Source organism: Oncorhynchus masou, chromosome 25 (assembly GCF_036934945.1).
Source record: "Oncorhynchus masou masou isolate Uvic2021 chromosome 25, UVic_Omas_1.1, whole genome shotgun sequence".
Taxonomy (NCBI): domain Eukaryota; kingdom Metazoa; phylum Chordata; class Actinopteri; order Salmoniformes; family Salmonidae; genus Oncorhynchus; species Oncorhynchus masou.
The window spans coordinates 10,830,629-10,847,190 of record NC_088236.1 but is presented as its reverse complement, the minus strand read 5'-3'; the positions used below and the strand labels follow the sequence as shown (position 1 = coordinate 10,847,190).

General features: G+C 44.6%; 1 protein-coding gene and 1 long non-coding RNA gene across 2 annotated transcripts in view; one reads left to right on the top strand and one right to left on the bottom strand.

Annotated features, from left to right (window-relative positions):
- Positions 1-16,562, bottom strand: part of LOC135513772 (uncharacterized) — a 244,581-nt gene that overhangs the window by 44,052 nt on the left and 183,967 nt on the right. The gene's annotated exons all lie outside the window — the stretch shown is intronic.
- LOC135513769 (tight junction protein ZO-2-like) overlaps positions 1-16,562 on the top strand; it is a 211,121-nt gene that overhangs the window by 31,310 nt on the left and 163,249 nt on the right. The window lies entirely within an intron of this gene.

Sequence of the window (16,562 nt, the reverse complement as noted above, 5' to 3'; positions counted from 1 at the left end):
CACCCTCCAGGTCCCAGCTCAGGTACACTGATGTTCATGGTTTCACTACACAATGATGGTGTTTTAAGGCTTTCTATTTCAACAGACACTCTACCCGGCATGCTTATTCTCTCATGAAGTGTGTGTGTGTGTGTGTGTGTGTGTGTGTGTGTGTGTGTGTGTGTGTGTGTGTGTGTGTGTGCCTGCGCCTGCGCTGGGGGGGGTCGCTGTTCCTTCTTGGAATGCACCTGTTGTCTTTGTCAAAGCATGCCAGAGGTGTGAGAGGTCCTGCAGCAATCGCAGATGCACAAGCAGCCTCTCCTCCTATCTCTCTCCTTTGCTCTCCTCCTCCTTTCTCTCTCTCCTCCTGCTCTCTCTCTCTCTCTCTCTCTCTCCATCTCTCTCAGACTGCTTGGCACTCCGCTCTGTGAACAACTCTCTGTGAGAGCCTAAACCTCGCATCTCTCTTTCTTTCTCTCTCTTACTCTTCCTGCCTCTATATTTCTCTCTCTCCATCTCCATCACCCTCTCCTCCTCTGTGCTGTGCGGTGTGTTGTTCCTGTGTCAGACAGTTTCACCATGCGTCTGGGAATCACCTCCATAATTTCGGATATACTCAGCACCTCCGGTAACATCTGCCTCTGCTGGGCGGACGGCAAGGTAGACCTGACTTTTTGCTATCTCTCTGGCTCTGCTCTGTCTGGAACAAGGTAGACTCTGTCTCTCTCTCTCTCTCTCTCTTTCTCTCTCTCTCTCTCACTCTCTCTTTCTCTCTCACTCTTTCTCTCTCACTCTCTTTCTCACTCTCTTTCTCACTCTCTCTCTCTCTCTCTCTCTCTCTCTCTCTCTCTCTCTCTCTCTCTCTCTCTCTCTCTCTGTCTCTGCTGGGTGAGGACAAGGTAGATTCCTTCTCTTTCGCTCTGGCTCTGTTCCTGACTCTGATTCTTTCTCTCTGTCTTTGCTCTGTCAGGTAGCAGGACTGCACGTCCACTGAGGACAGAAAGGCTGTTCTGTTATCTGATGTCTATCTGCGATTGCCTGTCTGTTTGCCAGCCTCTCTGTGGAGGGAACATGCATGACTTTACTGTGTACTGCGTAGACTCTGCTCTCTTTCTTAGTGTGTGTGTGTGTGTGTGCGCGTGCGTGCGTGCGAGAGAATTGTTTTTGGTTGTTGTACAGGCCAGGGTTGCTGTTGTTGTACAGGTGAAATTTGGTCTGTGTTTGTGTTTCCGTAAAGGTGTGTGTTGAGGGGAAAGTCTTTTAAAGTGTTTTCTAAAACGGTATGGGCTGGGTTTGTGTCTGTAAGTAAAGGTGTGTAACAGAGGAACATGTGAAAGCTGTATTTTGTGTGGCAACATAAGAGTGAAGTGAACATAAAGTGAGGTCAGCTTTTTAAAGCCGTGTTATTGGTTTAGACGGTCTCTCAAAGGAGGAGAAGAAGAAGAAGAAGAAAAGCGTTGTTTTTGAAGGGAACACAGGGGATCTGGAGGGAGAGGATGTGGCCTTTACTACTGAGTGGCTGGAAGTTCATATTTCAGTGGTTCTGACACCATGCTCCTTGATATTTTGCTCAAAAAGTTTGTTGTGTGTTTGTGGTGCGTGGTGTGGTGTGTGGTGCGCGGTGTGTGTGGTGTGTGTGTGTGTGTGTGGTGTGTGAGATTGATGGATATGTCGGGGGACTGGAGCAGTGTTAGATTCAGTGTTGGGCGTCGGCAGGGAGTGCAGGGCAGAGCAGGCTGCTGATGATTTGTTTAAGGCTTCAGCATCCCTCACTGTCTCTCTCTCTCTCTCTCTCTCTCTCTCTCTCTCTCTCTCTCTCTCTCTCTCTCTCTCTCTCACACACACTCACTGTCGCTCTCTCTCTCACCGTCTCTCTCTCTCTACTCTCTCTCTCTCAAGTCAAAGGGGTTTCATTAGCATGGGAAAAGTGTTTACATTACCAAAGCAAGTGAAATAAACTAAAGTGAGAAGACACGACATCAACAAAACAACTATTAGAATTGAACAGTAAATATTGCACTCAAAAAGTTTAAAAAAAGATAAAGACATTTCAAGTCTTATATTATCAGCTATGTACAGTGTTTTAGCCATGTGCAAATAGTAGTATGAATAGCAGGGAAGATAAATATACAGGTTGTATTTACAATGTTGTTTGTGTTCCAATGGTTGCCCTTTTGTCATGGCAACGGGACACACATCTTGCTGCTGTGATGACACACTGTGGTATTTCACCTGACAGATATGGGAGGTTATCAGTGCTTGATTTGTTTTCTAATTCTTTGTGGGTCTGTGTAATCTGAGGGAAATATGTCTCTCTAATGTGGTCATACATTTGGCAGGAGGTTAGGAAGTGTAGCTCAGTTTCCACCTCATTTTGTGGGCAGTTGGCACATATCATGTCTCCTCTCGAGAGGCTGTGCTCAGTACATAGTCATGGATTTTCTTAATTTTGGGTCTCACTCCTGTCTCTCTCTCCCCTGTCTCTCTCACCATCTTTTTTTCCTGTCTCTCTCTCTCCGTCTCTCTCACCATCTTTTTTTCCTGTCTCTCTCTCTCCGTCTCTCTCTCTATCTCTGTCTGTCTGTCTCTCTCTCTCTCCATCTCTTGCTTTATCTCTCTCTGACCTTACTGAGGTAAAACCTGACTGATACATCACTACTAACAGGCCAATGTAACATAAAACATTTAGACAACTCTATCTGCTTAACATCTACAAAGTTATGATATTTTAAAAAGCTAATATATGATAGCTTGTTGTCTGTGAAGTTATTATATTTTAGAAGCTGCCCCATATGAAATTGTGTTATCTTGTCATGCAGACAGATTTAAAAAAAATTTTTTAAATAATAAAGCATTTGATTCTTCCATTCTCTTAACGTTGAAGTATCATTATACATCCAGTATTTAAGTAATATCTTCTTCAATATAAGTGACAAAAATAATATTGTCCAGCCCATTGGGTGTCTCATGCCTTTGAAATATGCAGATAGACGGATTAAAAGTAAACTTACATTGTAAAACTTCTGACAGCCCAACTTTTGGACTTTATAGCACTCCCAGAAGGCATGAATTTTTTAAGTAATTGTTAGTTTTACACTTAAGACATGACGCTGCCATGGTGCTGTAGAATTTGTGAATTGTGTTTTTTATGTTCCAACATTCCTCCACCTTGTACCAATATAAAAACATTTAAGTCTTAGGTTACAATAGTTTTAGTTTGATTTATTTTTGGGTTGTCAGTTGGGTTGTCAACCTCTACAAGGTTTTGTATATCTTCCCTATCATACGAGTATATTTTCTAAATCAAATAGGATTCTCTCAACATTGCTCTGATTTCCAAAAGCTTTCAGGGCAAAATTTTGACATTTATAACTTTTTAAGTTTGCATATATTAGAAAATGTCTACATTGGTCAAAATCCAAAATAGCTTTTTTGAAAATGATAATGTTATTTCCTATCACCAGGTAATTCACGGTTTCTATGGCTCTAGTTTTCCATGTGGGCCAATTTATCGTTGAATTCTGAAAAGCGAGGTTGTTCCATATGGGTGTACTTATAGGGATGTTGGTTCTTGTAGAATCCATTTCATTTTCTTTTATATGTGTCCGTTGTAAGGGTCTATTTTTAATCAACCCTGCTGGATTAATACGAATCAAGTCTGGGAAGAATTGAACCATTCTGTTGCTTATGAGTTTTAAAAAATTATATTATTGTCACAATTTATTAAATTTATGGGTCTGTCATCAGCAGGGACTCTCCAGATTTTCCTGGTTTTAATATACCTGAAATAACTGTCAGATACATGGAATGCGGAAGCACTGAATTGAGTGACGTGTGTTGTGGTTTGAGTAAATAGTGGATCTACTTTGTCCCAGAATATCAAATAACATCTTTCTTTTTGGATGATTTCTATTCTTTTTGTTATTCTTTTTAATCTGCTGATCGTTATTTCAGGGTTACTGAGTTGAAGAAGGCTCTTGGATCAGTCCAACTGTTATTTCATTCTGATTTATATATATTTTCAAGTAAGCTTTTAAAATATTTTTTAATCATTTTGTTGTTTCTAATTAAGCATTTGTATCTTTTTAAAATTACAACTGGTTTGGCGTGTATTTGTTTTGTGAGGGCTGTGAGGTGTTTACCAGGTTTCTTTGGTATTTTTATGTTGTTTTTTTTTTTCTAACTCAGATTTGAACTTTCGCAGAGTAAGAGGTTATCATTCCCCTAATGTACACCTTAAAGGCATCCCAAATTATGTCGGGGGTTTGCCTTTCTCTGTCCTTTATATCTACATCTGTAATGGTAAAGGTCTTTATTTTTTCATGTATGTATTTAATACATTTTGGGTCTCTGTTCATTCTCCATATTCTTTCACTGAGTGAGTGTATTTTCTGCTTGTATAATTAATCAAATATCAAATCAAATGTATTTGTCACATACACATGGTTAGCAGATGTTAATGCGAGTGTAGCGAAATGCTTGTGCTTCTAGTTCCAACAATGCAGTAATAACCAACGAGTAATCTAACTAACAATTCCAAAACTACTACCTTATAGACACAAATGTAAGGGGATAAAGAATATGTACATAAAGATATATGAATGAGTGATGGTACAGAGCAGCATAGGCAAGATACAGTAGATGGTATTGAGTACAGTACAGTGCCTTGCGAATAATGACTGGCTGAATAATTTTGCACGCCCATTTTTTCAGTTTTTGATTTGTTAAAAAAGTTTGAAATATCCAATAAATGTCGTTCCACTTCATGATTGTGTCCCACTTGTTGTTGATTCTTCACAAAAAAATACAGGTTTATATCTTTATGTTTGAAGCCTGAAATGTGGCAAAAGGTCGCAAATTTCAATTTGGCCGAATACTTTCGCAAGGCACTGTATATACATATGAGATGAGTATGTAAACAAAGTGGCATAGTTAAAGTGGCTAGTGATACATGTATTACATAAAGATGCAGTAGATGATAGAGTACAGTATATACGTATACATATGAGATGAATGATGTAGGGTATGTAAACATTATATTAGGTAGCATTGTTTAAAGTGGCTAGTGATATATTTCACATAATTTCCCATCAATTCCCATTATTAAAGTGATAAGCATGATACAGGAGATCTGATCTGATATCACTATATCATGGATTTTAGAACCCACTATATTGTTGAGGTTATTTTTGGAGAGAGAAAAAATGTAGTCAATTCTTGAATAGCTTTTCTTACTTCGAGAATGAAAGAGTAATCTTTTGTAGTTGGGGATAATGATCTTCAGGTGTCCTGTAAAAGTATTTGTAGAGAATAAAATCTTCAGCCTCTTTTGAGGGTCCTTGAATTTCCCTTTTTTTTATTGCTATGTCTGTCTAACTTGCTGAATGCTTGATTTAGGTCACCTGCTAAAATAATAGTTCCTGTCTTGGTTTGCCCCTGGGGGATATACAATGAAACTAATGTGTGTTTTTCCCCAGGTAGGATACAATTCAACATTTGAAAATGTCTTTCTTGGTCCGTGTGCTGGGACATAAGGGAAAAGGGTGTATTCTTATTTATCAGGATGCCAACACTTCTGCTGTTACTACAGGAGGTGGCAACATAGGCCTCTCCCACCCAACTCCTCTTTAACTCTTTAAATGTTACATTTCTCCTTTCTTGAAGTGTAGCTCTTGTTGGAAAACCACATCTGCTGACAATCTCTTTTAAATGTTCCAGAACCTTGGTGCTTTTTCTTTTCTTTGTGTACATTCCATGTAATAAGTTGGATTTTGTTGGCCTCTAATACTAGAATCAAAGTTAGCCTTGTCTGTTCCGTCTGTCATTTGAATAACCTCACAAAACACTTTAATAGACATGCCCCATGAGGGCGGTGGCTATCTGATGGATATGGACGAGTCATAGTGTGAATGCATAGTTATTCTATACATTACATACAGTTGAAGTCGGAAGTTTACATACACTTAGGTTGGAGTCATTAAAACTAGTTTTTCAACCACTCCACAAATTTATTGTGAACAAACTATAGTTTTGGCAAGACGGTTAGGACATCTACTTTGTGCATGACACAAGTACTGCTTTCAGGAATTGTTTACAGACAGAATATTTCACTTATAATTCACTGTATCACAATTCCAGTGGGTCAGAAGTTTACATACACTAAGTTGACTGTGCCTTTAAACAGCTTGGAAGATTCCAGAAAATGATGCCATAGCTTTAGAAGCTTCTGATAGGCTAATTGACATAATTTGAGTCAATTGGAGGTGTACCTGTGGATGTATTTCAAGGCCTACCTTCAAACTCAGTGCCTCTTTGCTTGACATCATGGGAAAAGCAAAATAAATCAGCCAGACCTCCTCAGAAATAAAATTGTAGACCTCCACAAGTCTGGTTCAACCTTGGGAGCAATTTCCAAACGCCTGAAGGTACCACGTTCATCTGTACAAACAATAGTATGCAAGTATAAACACCATGGGACCACGCAGCCGTCATACCGCTCAGGAAGGAGACGCGTTCTGTCTCCTAGAGATGAATGTACTTTGGTGCGAAAAGTGCAAGTCAATCCCAGAACAACAGCAAAGGACCTTGTGAAGATGCTGGAGGAAACAGATACAAAAGTATCTATATCCACAGTAAACGAGTCCAATATCGACATAACCTGAATGGCCGCTCAGCAAGGAAGAAGCCACTGCTTCAAAACGGTTGCACATGGGGACAACGATTATACCTTTTGGAGAACTATCCTCTGGTCTGATGAAACAAAAATAGAACTGTTTGGCCATAATGACCATTGTTATGTTTGGAGGAAAAGGAGGAGGCTTGCAAGCCGAAGAACACCATCCCAACCGTGATGCCGTGTGGCAGCATCATGTTGTGGGGGTGCTTTGCTGCAGGAGGTACTGGTGCACTTCACAAAATAGATGGCTTCATGAGGAAGAAAAATTATGTGGATCATTGAAGCAACATCTCAAGACATCAGTCAGGAAGTTATAGCTTGGTCGCAAATGGGTCTTCCAAATAGACAATGATCCCAAGCATACTTCCAAAGTTGTTGAAAAATGGCTTAAGGACAACAAAATCAAAGTGTCCATCACAAAGCCCTGACCTCAGTCCCATAGAATATTTGTGGGCAGAACTGAAAAAGTGTGTGCGAACAAGGAGGCCTACAAATCTGACTGAGTTACACCAGCTCTGTCAGGAGGAATGGGCCAAAATTCACCCTACTTATTGTGGGAAGCTTGTGGAAGTCTTCCCGAACCGTTTGACCCAAGTTAAACAATTTAAAGCCAATGCTACCAAATACTAATTGAGAGTATGTAAACTTCTGACCCACTGGGAATGTAGTGAAATAAATAAAAGCTGAAATAAATCATTCTCTCTAATTCTGACATTTCACATTCTTAAAATAAAGTGGTGATCCTAACTGACCTAAGACAGGGACTTTTTACTAGGATTACATTTCAGGAATTGTGAAAAACTTGAGTTTAAATTAATTTGGCTAAGGTGTATGTTAACTTCCGACTTCAACTGTATAAAACGTGTGAACATGTCGGCATTTAACAGAGAACACACATAACATAAAGCATGTACAGCTTTGTACTTTGAGGTGCTGTGCCTTTTTAGGACTTTTATGCTCCTGCTCCTCCCCTAATATCGATTACAGTCTGTCATTGTAAATACATTGGCGAAAGTGCCACTTAAATACTGTGGTCAGTTTGAAATTAAAGTATAGTGGCTGGTGGGCTGAAAGTATAGTGGCTGGTGGGCTGAAAGTATAGTGGCTGGTGGGCTCTAACCTGGCTCAGAGTGGGTCCAACGAAAGGCCGAAGTGAGATAAGTGGACATACCACATGTCTCAGGGAAGTGTCTGATGTCCTCCCAGTCTGATGTCCTCCCAGTCTGATGCCCTCCCAGTCTGATGTCCTCCCAGTCTGCTGTCCTCCCAGCCTGATGTCCTCCCAGTCTGATGTCCTCCCAGCCTGATGTCCTCCCAGTCTGATGTCCTCCCAGTCTGATGTCCTCCCAGTCTGATGTCCTCCCAGCCTGATGTCCTCCCAGTCTGATGCCCTCCCAGTCTGATGTCCTCCCAGCCTGATGTCCTCCCAGTCTGATGTCCTCCCAGTCTGATGTCCTCCCAGTCTGATGTCCTCCCAGTCTGATGTCCTCCCAGTCTGATGTCCTCCCAGTCTGATGTCCTCCCAGCCTGATGTCCTCCCAGTCTGATGTCCTCCCAGTCTGATGTCCTCCCAGTCTGATGTCCTCCCAGTCTGATGTCCTCCCAGTCTGATGTCCTCCCAGCCTGATGTCCTCCCAGTCTGATGTCCTCCCAGCCTGATGTCCTCCCAGCCTGATGTCCTCCCAGTCTGATGTCCTCCCAGTCTGATGTCCTCCCAGTCTGATGTCCTCCCAGTCTGATGTCCTCCCAGCCTGATGTCCTCCCAGTCTGATGTCCTCCCAGTCTGATGTCCTCCCAGTCTGATGTCCTCCCAGTCTGATGTCCTCCCAGTCTGATGTCCTCCCAGCCTGATGTCCTCCCAGTCTGATGTCCTCCCAGTCTGATGTCCTCCCAGCCTGATGTCCTCCCAGTCTGATGTCCTCCCAGTCTGATGTCCTCCCAGCCTGATGTCCTCCCAGTCTGATATATAAAATATTGCAAAAGAAAATTGTAGAAAGCTTATACTTGTTTTCTCTAAAGATATGATATTGTAAAAAGATTGTAGATAGCTTGTTTTCTCTAAAGTTATGTTATTGTAAAAAGATTATAGATGATAGCTTGTTCTCTAAAGTTGCTATACCATATATTTTACGCATCTCCCCAATTACTCCTTCATCATCCTTTATCCACAGATAAGTCCCTGTACAGCGCCTTCAGAAAGTATTCACACCCCTTGACTTTTCCCTCATGTTGCGTTACAAAGTGGAATTAAAATAGATTTAATTGTCTCTTTTTTTTGTCAACGATCAACACAATCTCTTGTCTCTCTGTGCAGCATGGCATTTGTTCCGCGTGGCAGTCCCTTTAGGAAGTGTGCGACCGTGCACGTTTAGAGGGAACGTTGACCATAATATGATGCAGCTTCCACTATGCTTGAAAATATGGAGAGTGGTACTGTGAATTTGGCCCAAACATAACACTTTGTATTCAGGACAAAAAGTTAATTGCTTTCCACATTTTCTACAGTATTACTTTAGTGCCTTGTTGCAAACAGGACACCATTGGCCTCATGGTGAAATCCCTGAGCGGTTCCCTTCCACTCCTACAACTGAGTTAGGAAGGACACCTGTATCTTTTGTAGCGACTGGGTGTATTGATACACCATCCAAAGTGTAATTAATAACTTCACCATGCTCAAAGGTATATTCAATGTCTGCTTTATTCTCCTACTCATCTACCAATAGGTGCCCTTTTTTTGCGAGAGATTTGAAATTTAGTATTGGTATTTGTGGTTGAGTCTGTGTTTGAAATGTACTGCTCGACTGAGGGATGTGTGTGGTGTACAGAGATGAATTAGTCATTTAAAAATCATGTTAAACACGAGTCCATACTACTTATTAAGTGACTTGTTAAGCACATTTTTACTATTGTACTTATTTAGGCTTGTCATAACAAAGAGGTTGAATACCTATTGACTCAATACATTTCAGCTTTTCATTTTTTTATTAATTTGTTTGTCCTTTTTTTTATCCCACTTTGATATTATGGGGTATTGTGATGTCACGATAGGGTATTGTGATGTCACGATGGGGTATTGTGACGTCACGATGGGGTATTGTGACGTCACGATGGGGTATTGTGACGTCACGATGGGGTATTGTGTGTAGGCCGGTGACCAATAACATCTAAATTTAAACCATTATAAATTCAGACTGTAACACAACAAAATGTGGAAAAAGTCGAGGGGTGTGAATAGTTTCTGTAAGTCTATTATTGTAACACGCTTATATACCATTACCATAGCTTGATATTATAGCTCAACTCAACATACAGTCCATCAAACATAATTGCCTCCCTATTTTAATTCACAGAGGTGTGAGTAGATAATTCACAGCTTCATGGAAACGCTCTATTCCATGTCACAGTTCTTGGTAGATTACCCCCTAATAGAGCGTAGCAGCTGTGGAGGGCATGTCAGAAGTGGAGCCAGGTGAATATGTGTGTTCCTGTCAGGCTTCGGGGCTGAGGTGGTTTGTAGGACATGGTCTGAATGGAGAAGAGGGCTCCTGCTAGCTGAGGGAGTGAGAGAGGAATAGAGAGAGAGAGAGGGAGGAGTTAGTGGAGAGGCACATATGGTTTTATAATCATTCTGTCTTGTCGGGGTTATTGGAGCACTTCCCTATATGAATGGTCTAGTATTTATTGGGCTATTTGGAATGTGTCGATCCACTGCCGGGTCAGACTACTCACTGACTGTTTACTCACTACTGTCTATAGCGCGGAAGACTGGACACACACACACACACACACACACACACACACACACACCGATACACACACACACCGATACACACCTTCATGCTTCAATAAAATCAGGCACACACAGACTCAGGCAAGAACATGTTGGATGGATAGAGGGTGAGACACAGGTGAGGCCTGCCTGTATTAACAAACAAAAAAATGCACAAACTGCACCCCAAGATGCTTTATTTACTGTTAGAGTGATGCTCTTCACTGTGCAGCTATTAATATCAAGTGTGCAGAGTACTGCAGGGACCAGACAATCTTATTTGGAGGAGACAGATAGCTCAGTTCCCCAGAAGGAATAGACAAGTGCCACACTCAATAGATCTGGATTGATCTTAACAGCAGAGCCTGGTGCCAAACGCTACCACAATGTTAAGCTAATGCTATGCTAACACTAACTTAACACCAACCTGAAGTCAACATAGCCCAATGCTAAGTGCTAACTGATCTAAAAATCAATCAAATCAAATTTATTTTACAAAGACCTTTTTACATCCGTAGTTGTCACAAAGTGCCTATTTCACACTGTGGAGAGACCAACCTCATTGTCAGTCGCTAACACAATTCTAACCAAACGTTAACATAATGCTGAAACAACATTAAGCTAACGCTGTTGTAACTTTCAGCCATTTTGTTTTGCATTGCTTAGCATCTGATGAGGATGTGAAAATGAATGGGTCCTTAATGAGACTGACACTAGACAGTTTGGTTTTGCGGTTGGAGTTAATGGAGGAAGCTCTTCAGGGAGCAGAGGAGAGGAGCTAACTCGCTGTTGGAGTTAATGGAGGAAGCTCTTCAGGGAGGAGAGGAGCTAACTCGCTGTTGGAGTTACTGGAGGAAGCTCTTCAGGGAGGAGAGGAGCTAGCTAGCTGTTGGAGTTAATGGAGGAAGCTCTTCAGGGAGGAGAGGAGAGGAGCTAACTCGCTGTTGGAGTTAATGGAGGAAGCTCTTCAGGGAGGAGAGGAGCTAACTCGCTGTTGGAGTTACTGGAGGAAGCTCTTCAGGGAGGAGAGGAGCTAGCTAGCTGTTGGAGTTAATGGAGGAAGCTCTTCAGGGAGGAGAGGAGCTAGCTAGCTGTTGGAGTTAATGGAGGAAGCTCTTCAGGGAGCAGAGGAGAGGAGCTAACTCGCTGTTGGAGTTAATGGAGGAAGCTCTTCAGGGAGGAGAGGAGCTAACTCGCTGTTGGAGTTACTGGAGGAAGCTCTTCAGGGAGGAGAGGAGCTAACTAGCTATTGGAGTTAATAGAGGAAGCTCTTCAGGGAGGAGGGGAGAGTAGCTAACTAGCTGTTGGAGTTAATAGAGGGAGCTCTTCAGGGAGGAGAGGAGCTAGCCAGCTGTTGGAGTTAATAGAGGAAGCTCTTCAGGGAGGAGAGGAGCTAGCTAGCTGTTGGAGTTAATGGAGGAAGCTCTTCAGGGAGCAGAGGAGAGGAGCTAACTCGCTGTTGGAGTTAATGGAGGAAGCTCTTCAGTGAGCAGAGGAGAGGAGCTAGCTAGCTGTTGGAGTTAATGGAGGAAGCTCTTCAGGGAGGAGAGGAGCTAACTCGCTGTTGGAGTTACTGGAGGAAGCTCTTCAGTGAGCAGAGAAGAGGAGCTAGCTAGCTGTTGGAGTTAATGGAGGAAGCTCTTCAGTGAGCAGAGAAGAGGAGCTAGCTAGCTGTTGGAGTTAATGGAGGAAGCTCTTCAGTGAGCAGAGGAGAGGAGCTAGCTAGCTGTTGGAGTTAATGGAGGAAGCTCTTCAGGGAGGAGAGGAGAGGAGAGGAGCTAGCTAGCTGTTGTAGTTAATGGAGGAAGCTCTTCAGTGAGCAGAGGAGAGGTGCTAGCTAGCTGTTGGAGCTAATGGAGGAAGCCCTTCAGTGAGCAGAGGAGAGGAGCTAGCTAGCTGTTGGAGTTAATGGAGGAAGCTCTTCAGTGAGCAGAGGAGAGGAGCTAGCGAGCTGTTGGAGTTAATGGAGGAAGCCCTTCAGTGAGCAGAGGAGAGGAGCTAGCTAGCTGTTGGAGTTAATGGAGGAAGCTCTTCAGTGAGCAGAGGAGAGGAGCTAGCTAGCTGTTGTAGTTTAATGGAGGAAGCTCTTCAGTGAGCAGAGGAGAGGAGCTAGCTGTTGGAGTTAATGGAGGAAGCTCTTCAGTGAGCAGAGGAGAGGAGCTAGCGAGCTGTTGGAGTTAATGGAGGAAGCTCTTCAGTGAGCAGAGGAGAGGAGCTAGCTAGCTGTTGGAGTTAATGGAGGAAGCTCTTCAGTGAGCAGAGGAGAGGAGCTAGCGAGCTGTTGGAGTTAATGGAGGAAGCTCTTCAGTGAGCAGAGGAGAGGAGCTAGCTAGCTGTTGGAGTTAATGGAGGAAGCTCTTCAGTGAGCAGAGGAGAGGAGCTAGCGAGCTGTTGGAGTTAATGGAGGAAGCTCTTCAGTGAGCAGAGGAGAGGAGCTAGCTGTCAGGGGGTTGATATCCCAGACATGTGTTTGTACTTTGCACTGAGAAGATATCAAAACAAGCCCTTCTCAATTCTCTCCCTCCCTTTATCATTCATTCTTACTTTATTTATTTCTCGGTCCGTCTTTCTGTCCATGTCTCGGTCTGTCTTTCTGTCCATGTCTCGGTCTGTCCGTCTTTCTGTCCATGTCTCGGTCTGTCTGTCCGTCCATTTGTCTGTCTGTCTTTCTGTCCATGTCTCGGTCTGTCTTTCTGTCCATGTCTCGGTCTGTCTTTCTGTCCATGTCTCTGTCTGTCTGTCTCTCCATGTGTCTGTCTCTCTCTGTCTCCATCTGTCTGTTGGTCCATGTGTCTGTCCATCTGTCTGTCCATGTGTCTGTCTGTCTCTCTCTCTTCTAGTTTTTTTTCTCTCTGACCGGTTCCTCAGGAAGGCCTTTACCGAGTACCCCACACATCCTAGTAGAACCGGTTCCTCAGGAAGGCCTTTACCAAGTACCCCACACATCCTAGTAGAACCGGTTCCTCAGGAAGGCCTTTACCAAGTACCCCACACATCCTAGTAGAACCGGTTCCTCAGGAAGGCCTTTACCAAGTACCCCACACATCCTAGTGGAACCGGTTCCTCTGGAAGGCCTTTACCAAGTACCCCACACATCCTAGTGGAACCGGTTCCTCTGGAAGGCCTTTACCAAGTACCCCACACATCCTAGTGGAACCGGTTCCTCAGGAAGGCCTTTACCAAGTACCCCACACATCCTAGTGGAACCGGTTCCTCAGGAAGGCCTTTACCGAGTACCCCACACATCCTAGTGGAACCGGTTCCTCAGGAAGGCCTTTACCAAGTACCCCACACATCCTAGTGGAACCGGTTCCTCAGGAAGGCCTTTACCAAGTACCCCACACATCCTAGTGGAACCGGTTCCTCTGGAAGGCCTTTACCAAGTACCCCACACATCCTAGTGGAACCGGTTCCTCAGGAAGGCCTTTACCAAGTACCCCACACATCCTAGTGGAACCGGTTCCTCAGGAAGGCCTTTACCAAGTACCCCACACATCCTAGTGGAACCGGTTCCTCTGGAAGGCCTTTACCAAGTACCCCACACATCCTAGTGGAACCGGTTCCTCTGGAAGGCCTTTACCAAGTACCCCACACATCTCAGCCATGAGCTGTTCTCTCCCTTACTGTCGGGGAGACGGTATCAGAGCATGACGTCTGACACACACACACACACACACACACACACACACACACACACACACACACACACACACACACACACACACACACACACACACATTCATGCTACACACACATCACAACTGCTGCAACCACACTCTTGTTATGATTGATAATACTGCGCAATTTAAACACTTGCTCCCCAATCCACCCTTCCCCAGAACACATGTAAATATTGAAATAAATAAATTGTGCCTTCCTGTATTATATTTATGCTAAAATGTTTATTCTATTCCACTGAGCCTTTTGCTTTACGTTCCTATTATTATATTGTATTATTTCTTATTGTTTAGTCATTGTTGACAAGAAACCAACAATTTAGCATTTAGTTGGACGGGTATCTACCATATATATCCTGCACATAGGACGAATACAACTCCCTGTCTCTCGCTCTCTCTCTCGTCAACACATGCTGTCTCCCTGTCTCTCCCTCTCTCTCTCGTCAACACATGCTGTCTCCCTGTCTCTCCCTCTCTCTCTCTCGTCAACACATGCTGTCTCCCTGTCTCTCCCTCTCTCTCTCTCGTCAACACATGCTGTCTCCCTGTCTCTCCCTCTCTCTCTCGTCAACACATGCTGTCTCCCTGTCTCTCCCTCTCTCTCTCGTCAACACATGCTGTCTCCCTGTCTCTCCCTCTCTCTCTCGTCAACACATGCTGTCTCCCTGTCTCTCCCCGTCTCTCCCTCTTCAACAAATGCTGTCTCCATGTCTCTCCCTGCCTCTCCCTCCCTCTCCCTCTTCAACACATGCTTTCTCCCTCTCTCTCCCTCTTCAACACACGCTGTCTCCCTGTCTCTCCCTCTTCAACACACGCTGTCTCCCTGTCTCTCCATGTCTCTCCCTGTCTCTCCCTCTTCAACACACGCTGTCTCCCTGTCTCTCCCTCTTCAACACACGCTGTCTCCCTGTCTCTCTCTCTTCAACACACGCTGTCTCCCTGTCTCTCCCTCTTCAACACACGCTGTCTCCATGTCTCCCTGTCTCTCCCTCTTCAACACACGCTGTCTCCCTGTCTCTCCCTCTCTCTCCCTCGTCAACACATGCTGTCTCCCTGTCTCTCCCTGTCTCTCCCTCTTCAACACATGCTGTCTCCCTGTCTCTCCCTCTTCAACACATGCTGTCTCCCTGTCTCTCCCTGCCTCTCCCTCTCTCTCCCTCTTCAACACATACTGTTTCCCTGTCTCTCCCACTCTCTCCCTCTTCATCGCATGCTGTCTCCCTGTCTATCCCTCTTCAACATACACTGTCTCACTGTCTCTCCCTCTTCATCGCATGCTGTCTCCCTGTCTCTCCCTCTTCAACATACACTGTCTCCATGTTTCTCCCTGTCTCTCCCTCTTCAACACATGCTGTCACCCTGTCTCTCCCTCATCAACACACACTGTCTCTCCCTGTCTAACCCTCTTCAACACACGCTGTCTCCCTCTCTCTCCCTCTCTCTCCCTCGTCAACACATGCTGTCTCCCTGTCTCTCCCCGTCTCTCCCTCGTCAACACATGCTGTCTCCCGGTCTCTCCCTCTCTCTCCCTCTCTCTCCCTCGTCAACACATGCTGTCTCCCTGTCTCTCCCCGTCTCTCCCTCGTCAACACATGCTGTCTCTCCCTGTCTCTCCATGTCTCTCCCTCTTCAACATACACTGTCTCGCTGTCTCTCCCTCTTCAACACACGCTGTCTCCATGTCTCTCCATCTCTCCCCGTCTCTCTCTCGTCAACACATGCTGTTTCCCTGTCTCTCCCCGTCTCTCCCTCGTCAACACATGCTGTCTCCCTGTCTCTCCCTCGTCAACACATGCTGTCTCCCTGTCTCTCCCTCTCTCTCCCTCGTCAACACATGCTGTCTCCCTGTCTCTCCCTGTCTCTCCATCTTCAACGCATGCTGTCTCCCGATCTCTCCCTCTTCAACACACACTGTCTCCCTGTCTCTCCCTCTTCAACACACGCTGTCTCCCTGTCTCTCTCTCTTCAACACGCTGTCTCCATTTCTCTCCATGTCTCTCCCTCTTCAACACACACTGTCTCCCTATCTCTCCCTCTTCAACACACACTGTCTCCCTGTCTCTCCCTATTCAACACACACTGTCTCCCTATCTCTCCCTCTTCAACACACACTGTCTCTCCCTGTCTCTCCCTCTCCAACACACACTGTCTCCATGTCTCTCCATGTCTCTCCCTCTTCAACACACGCTGTCTCCATGTCTCTCCCTCTTCAACACACGCTGTCTCCATGTCTCTCCCTCTTCAACACACACTGTCTCTCCCTGTCTCTCCCTCTTCAACACACGCTGTCTCCATGTCTCTCCCTCTCCAACACACGCTGTCTCCATGTCTCTCCCTCTCCAACACACGCTGTCTCCCTGTCTCTCCCTCTCCAACACACACTGTCTCCATGTCTCTCCCTCTTCAACACACGCTTTCTCCATGTCTCTCCCTCTCCAACACACGCTGTCTCCCTGTCTCT